Raw genomic sequence first — 8,672 nt, 5'->3', positions numbered from 1 at the left:
CTCTTCCGATATAACAAATGCAAAGCATGTTTTCCCTTTCCCAAAATTCCTGTTTTTCCTGGAATTTTCTCCCCATTGACAATGAATGGGCATTATACAATCTACTGCATATACCACATTTCTCATCCGATTTGAACCGTTCCAACATCCACACACTCTTCTCACCTGGGAAAACTACCATTTTCCAAGTAAAAAAAAAAAATTCCAGGAATGTTTTCCAAATCCCTACTTTCATCTCTTTCTGGAAAGTTTTCACAGCCCACATTTTCCAACCGTTTTTGACCATTCCTCCATTAAAACATTTCTCTTGGTTGGTACAACAAATGCTCCTATTTTTTTTTTGTACAAATTCCCGGTTTTCCCGTAATTTCAGGAATTCCAAAATACCATTCTCAATTCAAACTGTTACTATGTAAACATTTTTCAACATATTCCAAAAATTCCAACACCAACCCATTCATATCATCTCTGACAATTGTGCTAGTATCAATGTTTTCCAAAATTCCCGGTTTTCCCCAAAATATCAAATTTCCAGGAAATTCCCATTCAAAAGAATGGACGTATTTATGTTCTACAATGCCCTAGATTCTCAAAATTTTGCACCATTTTAAACCAGATTCTGACCTTTCAACCATCCACCCACACTACTCTTCCGATATAACAAATGCAAAGCATTTTTTCCCTTTCCCCAAATTCCTGTTTTTCCTGGAATTTTCTCCCCATTGACAATGAATGGGCATTATACAATCTACTGCATATACCACATTTCTCATCCGATTTGAACCGTTCCAACATCCACACACTCTTCTCACCTGGGAAAACTACCATTTTCCAAGTAAAAAAAAAAAATTCCAGGAATGTTTTCCAAATCCCTACTTTCATCTCTTTCTGGAAAGTTTTCACAGCCCACATTTTCCAACCGTTTTTGACCATTCCTCCATTAAAACATTTCTCTTGGTTGGTACAACAAATGCTCCTATTTCTTTTTTGTACAAATTCCCGGTTTTCCCGAAATTTCAGGAATTCCAAAATACCATTCTCAATTCAAACTGTTACTACGTCAACATTTTTCAGCTGATTCGAAAAAATTCCAACACCAACCAATTGATATAATTTAGGACAATTGTGCTAGTATCAATGTTTTTTTAAATTCCTGATTTTCCCCAAAATCTCACATTTCCAGGAAAAGAATGGATAGTTTTACAATGCCCTAAATTCTCAAAATGTTGCGCCATTTTTAAACCCGATTCTGACCTTTCAACCATCCACCCACACTACTCTTCCGATACAACAAATGCAAAGCATGTTTTCCCTTTCCCAAAATTCCTGTTTTTCCTGGAATTTTCTCCCCATTGACAATGAATGGGCATTATACAATCTACTGCATATACCACATTTCTCATCCGATTTGAACCGTTCCAACATCCACACACTCTTCTCACCTGGGAAAACTACCATTTTCCAAGTAAAAAAAAAAAAAATTCCAGGAATGTTTTCCAAATCCCTACTTTCACCTCTTTCTGGAAAGTTTTCACAGCCCACATTTTCCAACCGTTTTTGACCATTCCTCCATTAAAAATTTCTCTTGGTTGGTACAACAAATGCTCCTATTTCTTTTTTGTACAAATTCCCGGTTTTCCCGAAATTTCAGGAATTCCAAAATACCATTCTCAATTCAAACTGTTACTACGTCAACATTTTTCAGCTGATTCGAAAAAATTCCAACACCAACCAATTGATATCATTTAGGACAATTGTGCTAGTATCAATATTTTTTTAAATTCCTGATTTTCCCCAAAATCTCACATTTCCAGGAAAAGAATGGATAGTTTTACAATGCCCTAAATTCTCAAAATGTTGCACCATTTTTAAACCCGATTCTGACCTTTCAACCATCCACCCACACTACTCTTCCGATACAACAAATGCAAAGCATGTTTTCCCTTTCCCAAAATTCCTGTTTTTCCTGGAATTTTCTCCCCATTGACAGTGAATGGGCATTATACAATCTACTGCGTATACCACATTTCTCATCCGATTTGAACCGTTCCAACATCCACACACTCTTCTCACCTGGGAAAACTACCATTTTCCAAGTAAAAAAAAAAATTCCAGGAATGTTTTCCAAATCCCTACTTTCACCTCTTTCTGGAAAGTTTTCACAGCCCACATTTTCCAACCGTTTTTGACCATTCCTCCATTAAAACATTTCTCTTGGTTGGTACAACAAATGCTCCTATTTTTTTTTTGTACAAATTCCCGGTTTTCCCGTAATTTCAGGAATTCCAAAATACCATTCTAAATTCAAACTGTTACTATGTAAACATTTGTCAACATATTCCAAAAATTCCAACACCAACCCATTCATATCATCTCTGACAATTGTGCTAGTATCAATGTTTTCCAAAATTCCCGGTTTTCCCCAAAATATCAAATTTCCAGGAAATTCCCATTCAAAAGAATGGACGTATTTATGTTCTACAATGCCCTAGATTCTCAAAATTTTGCACCATTTTAAACCAGATTCCGACATTTCAACCATCCACCCACACTACTCTTCCGATATAACAAATGCAAAGCATGTTTTCCCTTTCCCAAAATTCCTGTTTTTCCAGGAATTTTCTCCCCATTGACAATGAATGGGCATTATACAATCTACTGCATATACCACATTTCTCATCCGATTTGAACCGTTCCAACATCCACACCCTCTTCTCACCTCGGAAAACTACCATTTTCCAAGTAAAAAAAAAATTCCAGGAATGTTTTCCAAATCCCTGTTTTCACCTCTTTCTGGAAAGTATTTATAGTCCACATTTTCCAACCGTTTCTGACCATTCCACCATCAAAACATTTCTCTTGCTTGGTACAACAAATGCTCCTATTTTTTTCTTGTACAAATTCCCGGTTTTCCCGAAATTTCAGGAATTCCAAAATACCATTCTCAATTCAAACTGTTACTACGTCAACATTTTTCAACTGATTCGAAAAATTCCAACACCAACCAATTGATATCATTTAGGACAATTGTGCTAGTATCAATTTTTAAAAAAAATCCTGATTTCCCCCAAAATCTCACATTTCCAGGAAAAGAATGGATAGTTTTACAATGCCCTAAATTCTCAAAATGTTGCGCCATTTTTAAACCCGATTCCGACCTTTCAACCATCCACCCACACTACTCTTCCGATATAACAAATGCAAAGCATGTTTTCCCTTTCCCCAAATTCCTGTTTTTCCTGGAATTTTCTCCCCATTGACAATGAATGGGCATTATACAATCTACTGCACATACCACATTTCTCATCCGATTTGAACCGTTCCAACATCCACACACTCTTCTCACCTGGGAAAACTACCATTTTCCAAGTAAAAAAAAATGTCCAGGAATGTTTTCCAAATCCCTATTTTCACCTCTTTCTGGAAAGTTTTCATAGTCCACATTTTCCAACCGTTTCTGATCATTACACCATCAAAACATTTCTCTTGGTTGGTACAACAAATGCTCCTATTTTGTTTTGGTACAAATTCCCGGTTTTCCCGAAATTTCAGGAACTCCAAAATACCATTCTCAATTCAAACTGTTACTACGTCAACATTTTTCAGCTGATTCGAAAAATTCCAACACCAACCAATTGATATCATTTAGGACAATTGTGCTAGTATCAATGTTTTTTTAAAATCCTGATTTTCCCCAAAATCTCACATTTCCAGGAAAAGAATGGATAGTTTTACAATGCTCTAAATTCTCAAAATGTTGCACCATTTTTAAACCCGATTCTGACCTTTCAACCATCCACCCACACTACTCTTATACAAATGCAAAGCATGTTTTCCCTTTCCCAAAATTCCTGTTTTTCCTGGAATTTTCTCCCCATTGACAATTAATGGGCATTTTACAATCTACTGCATATCCCACATTTCTCATCCGATTTGAACCGTTCCAACATCCACACACTCCATTCACCTCAGACAATCAAACTACCATTTTCCAAGTTAAAAAACAATTCCAGGAATGTTTTCCAAATCCCTGTTTTCACCTCTTTCTGGAAAGTTTTCACAGTCCACATTTTTCAACCGTTTTTGACCATTCCTCCACCAAAACATTTCTGTTGGTTGTTACAACAAAGGCTCCTATTTCTTTTTTGTACACATTCCCGGTTTTCCCGAAATTTCAGGAATTCCAAAACACCCATTTTCAATTCAAGCCGTTACTACGTCAACATTTTTCAACCGATTCGAAAAATTCCAACACCAACCCATTGATATAATCTAGGACAGGGGTCACCAACGCGGTGCCCGCGGGCACCAGGTCGCCCGTAAGGACCAGATGAGTAGCCCGCTGGCCTGTTCTAAAAATAGCTCAAATAGCAGCACTTACCAGTGAGCTGCCTCTATTTTTTAAATTGTATTTATTTACTAGCAAGCTGGTCTTGCTTTGCCCGACATTTTTAATTCTAAGAAAGACAAAACTCAAATAGAATTTGAAAATCCAAGAAAATATTTTAAAGACTTGGTCTTCACTTGTTTAAATAAATAAATACATTTTTTTACTTTGCTTCTTATAACTTTCAGAAAGACAATTTTAGCGAAAAAATACAACCTTAAAAATGATTTTAGGATTTTTAAACACATATACCTTTTAAATTCCTTCCTCTTCTTTCCTGACAATTTAAATCAATGTTCAAGTATTTTTTATTTTTTATTGTAAAGAATAATAAATACATTTTAATTTAATTGTTCATTTTAGCTTCTGTTTTTTCGACGGAGAATATTTGTGAAATATTTCTTCAAACTTATTATGATTAAAATTCAAAAACATTATTCTGGCAAATCTAGAAAATCTGTAGAATCAAATTTAAATCTTATTTCAAAGTCTTTTGAATTTCTTTTAAAAATTTTGTTCTGGAAAATCTAGAAGAAATAATGATTTGTCTTTGTTAGAAATATAGCTTCGTCCAATTTGTTATATATTCTAACAAAGTGTAGATTGGATTTTAACCTATTTAAAACATGTCATCAAAATTCTAAAATTAATCTTAATCAGGAAAAATTACTAATGATGTTCCATAAATTATTTTTTTAATTTTTTCAAAAAGATTCGAATTAGCTAGTTTTTCTCTTCTTTTTTTCGGTTGAATTTTGAATTTTATAGAGTCGAAATTGAAGATAAACTATGTTTCAAAATTTAATTGTAATTTTTTTCGTGTTTTCTCTTTTAAACCGTTCAATTAAGTGTAAATATCATTAATTATTAATAATAACAGAGTTAAAAGGTAAATTGAGCAAATTGGCTATTTCTGGCAATTTATTTAAGTGTGTATCAAACTGGTAGCCCTTCGCATTAATCACTACCCAAGAAGTAGCTCTTGCTTTCAAAAAGGCTGGTGACCCCTGATCTAGGACAATTGTGCTAGTATCAAAATTCCTGGTTTTCCCCAAAATCTCACATTTCCAGGAAAATAATTGATGTATTCATAATTCTACAATGCCCTAAATTCTCAAAATGTTGCGCCATAATATTAATAAATTGTTGTTATTATACGATAGAATAATATATTACTATAATGTATGCAATAACATATTATGATATTATGATATGGGGACGGCGTGGCGCAGTTGGGAGAGTGGCCGTGCCAGCAACCTGAGGGTTCCTGGTTCGATCCCCACCTTCTACCAACCTAGTCACGTCCGTTGTGTCCTTGAGCAAGACACTTCACCCTTGCTCCTGATGGGTCGTGGTAAGCGCCTTGCATGGCAGCTCCCGCCATCAGTGTGTGAATGTGTGTGTGAATGGGTGAATGTGGAAATAGTGAGTACCTTGAAGGTAGAAAAGCGCTACACAAGTTCAACCCATAATACTTTATTATAATAATGATAATGAGTCTTTTTAAAATAATACTCATTTCTTTGAATCATCATGTCGTAAGGGCATTTGGCAGCCATTGTGATTCTAAGTGTTATTTTAGAAAGCAAAGCAGATATTAAGAGGTATTTTTTTCGCTTATCCCTTCTGTGCTGCAGCAAACCATTTGATTAGCCTAATTCGCATCCTTTAAGCTTTTGTTTGCTTTTGCCCGAAAAGAAAAAAAAAAGAAAGCAAAGCAGGCCCGAAATAAGAATATTGAAGATAATATTTGCAGTGGCGAGCAGAAGAGATCCACGCTCAAATCATATCTACAAGATTCTTCAGAAAACTGATTTTCGTCTCGCCGATAACATTTCTCATTTTCTCACTTTTGTGCAATGGACCTTGTTCGCAGTTGTTGTCATTATTCTGAGCATTAATTCAAAGTGTGTGTGTGTGTGTGTGGTGTGTCAGACTGAAGCGGCCCCCCTGTGCGGGCCTGATAGATACCAGCTCAGCACAAACACAAGTTTGATGTATGGCCGCTGAACGCTTCGAACGACGCTTGCGGCGAATATCGTTATGGAGCACGCTCCTCGACCTCGCTGTAAAGTCAAAAACACTCAGTCGCCATTTTGACAATGGTGATAAATATTTACAAATGAAATTAAAATGGGAACTGCACTTTTTTTTTTTTGGAATTGTGCCTAATGGTTTAGAATCGTTATAAGAGACAAGAACACATATGTCTTTTTTTTTTTAAATAGGGTTTAAAGATGATAAAACACGCTTGGAAGATGTCACCGTTGTAGCCTTTAAAGCCTCTAAAACCCTCCATCAAGGTTTTATAGACACACTCCAAGTAAAAAACCGCAAACCAGTGAAGTTGGCACGTTGTGTAAATGGTAAATAAAAACAGAATACAATGATTCGCAAATCCTTTTCAACTTATATTCAATTGTCTTCTTGTCTCTCATAATTGTGAACAATGGGCAAAATTCCCCCCCAAAAAGTGCAGTTCCCTTTTATAGTAATTGATGCGGAAGATTTTTACAAAACACTTTGGGTTGTTTGCGTATGCGACGATTATCTCATTTGTTATAAAGCTGCCAAAAAACAGAGTAATGCAAAATTTGAACTTACAAAATTGTACTTATTACCGTATTTTTCGGACTATAGGTCGCAGTTTTTTTCGTAGTTTGGCCGGGGGTGCGACTTATACTCAGGAGCGACTTTTGTGTGAAATTATTAACACATTACGTAAAATATCAAATAATATTATTTAGCTCATTCACGTAAGAGACTAGACGTATAAGATTTCATGGGATTTAGCGATTAGGAGTGACAGATTGTTTGGTAAACGTATAGCATGTTCTATATGTTATAGTTATTTGAATGACTCTTACCATAATATGTTACGTTAACCTACCAGGCACGTTCTCAGTTGGTTATTTATGCCTCATATAACGTACACTTATTCAGCCTGTTGTTCACTATTCTATTATTTATTTTAAATTGCCTTTCAAATGTCTATTCTTGGTGTTGGCTTTTATCAAATAAATGTCCCCTAAAAATGCGACTTATACTCCAGTGCGACTTATATATGTTTTTTTCCTTCTTTATTATGCATTTTTGGCCGGAGCGACTTATACTCCGAAAAATACGGTACACAACAGCTGTTTGATTGTAACTACAGATGTCCGATAATATCGGACTGCCGATATTACCGGCCGATAAATGCTTTAAAATGTAATATCGGAAATTATCGGTATCGGTTTCAAAATTATTGGTATCTGTTTCAAAAAGTAAAATGTATGACTTTTTAAAACGCCGCTGTGTACACGGACGTAGGGAGAAGTACAGAGCGCCAATAAACCTTAAAAGCACTTCCTTTACGTGCCGGCCCAGTCACATAATATCTACAGCTTTTCACACACACAAGTGAATGCATCGCATACTTGGTCAACAGCCATACAGGTCACACTGAGGGTGTCCGTATAAACAACTTTAACACTGTTACAAATATGCGCCACACTGTGAACCCACACCAAACAAGAATGACAAACACATTTCGGGAGAACATCCGCACCGTAACACAACACAAACACAACAGAACAAATACCCAGAACCCCTTGCAGCACTAACTCTTCCGGGACGCTACAATATACACCCCCCCCCCCAACTCCGCCCACCTCAACCTCTTCATGCTCTCTCAGGGAGAGCAAGTCCCAAATTCCAAGCTGCTGTTTTGAGGCATGTTAAAAAAAATAATGCACTTTGTGACTTCAATAATAAATATGGCAGTGCCATGTTGGCATTTTTTTTCCATAACTTGAGTTGATTTATAACCCCAAAGCTGCCACGAATGATTGGAAGACGCTGTGATCCTGCCTCGCAGGATTTTCGAGGACCAGTCATAGACAATTTAGAGTGAAAAGCAAATTTTATTTTCACTCGCATACAAAACATTCTAACTTGAATTGTTTCCCTGGTTTGGAGACTCTCCTGAAGGACAGTGCAGTGAAGACACAACAAACTCCCTTCTTGTCTCTCATGGACACACACCTGTTGTTGTTGACTTTGGACTTATCGGCTGCACAACATCAAAGCCGCGGAACAGAGACACACTGCAGGCTTATACACAAACATGCATCCAAAAAAATACACGCCACATATACACCCCCCACCCGCCCCAACCCAACACCCTCGACGCAAATCCCATAGGGGTGATGAATGGATGGTCAGCGCCGAGAGCTGCGGCCTACCACCATGACCCCGCACTCCCTTCCCTCTGTTGCTAGATATCTCTAGATCAGGGGTCACC

The 8,672-nt window shown here is 36.6% G+C and overlaps 1 pseudogene; it reads right to left on the bottom strand.

Moving 5' to 3' along the window:
* LOC133634278 (glutamate receptor ionotropic, NMDA 2A-like) overlaps positions 1-8,672 on the bottom strand; it is a 54,597-nt pseudogene that overhangs the window by 20,546 nt on the left and 25,379 nt on the right.

Source organism: Entelurus aequoreus, linkage group LG18 (assembly GCF_033978785.1).
Source record: "Entelurus aequoreus isolate RoL-2023_Sb linkage group LG18, RoL_Eaeq_v1.1, whole genome shotgun sequence".
Taxonomy (NCBI): domain Eukaryota; kingdom Metazoa; phylum Chordata; class Actinopteri; order Syngnathiformes; family Syngnathidae; genus Entelurus; species Entelurus aequoreus.
Note: the sequence above shows the minus strand (reverse complement) of the source record. Positions and strands in the feature narration are given on the sequence as shown.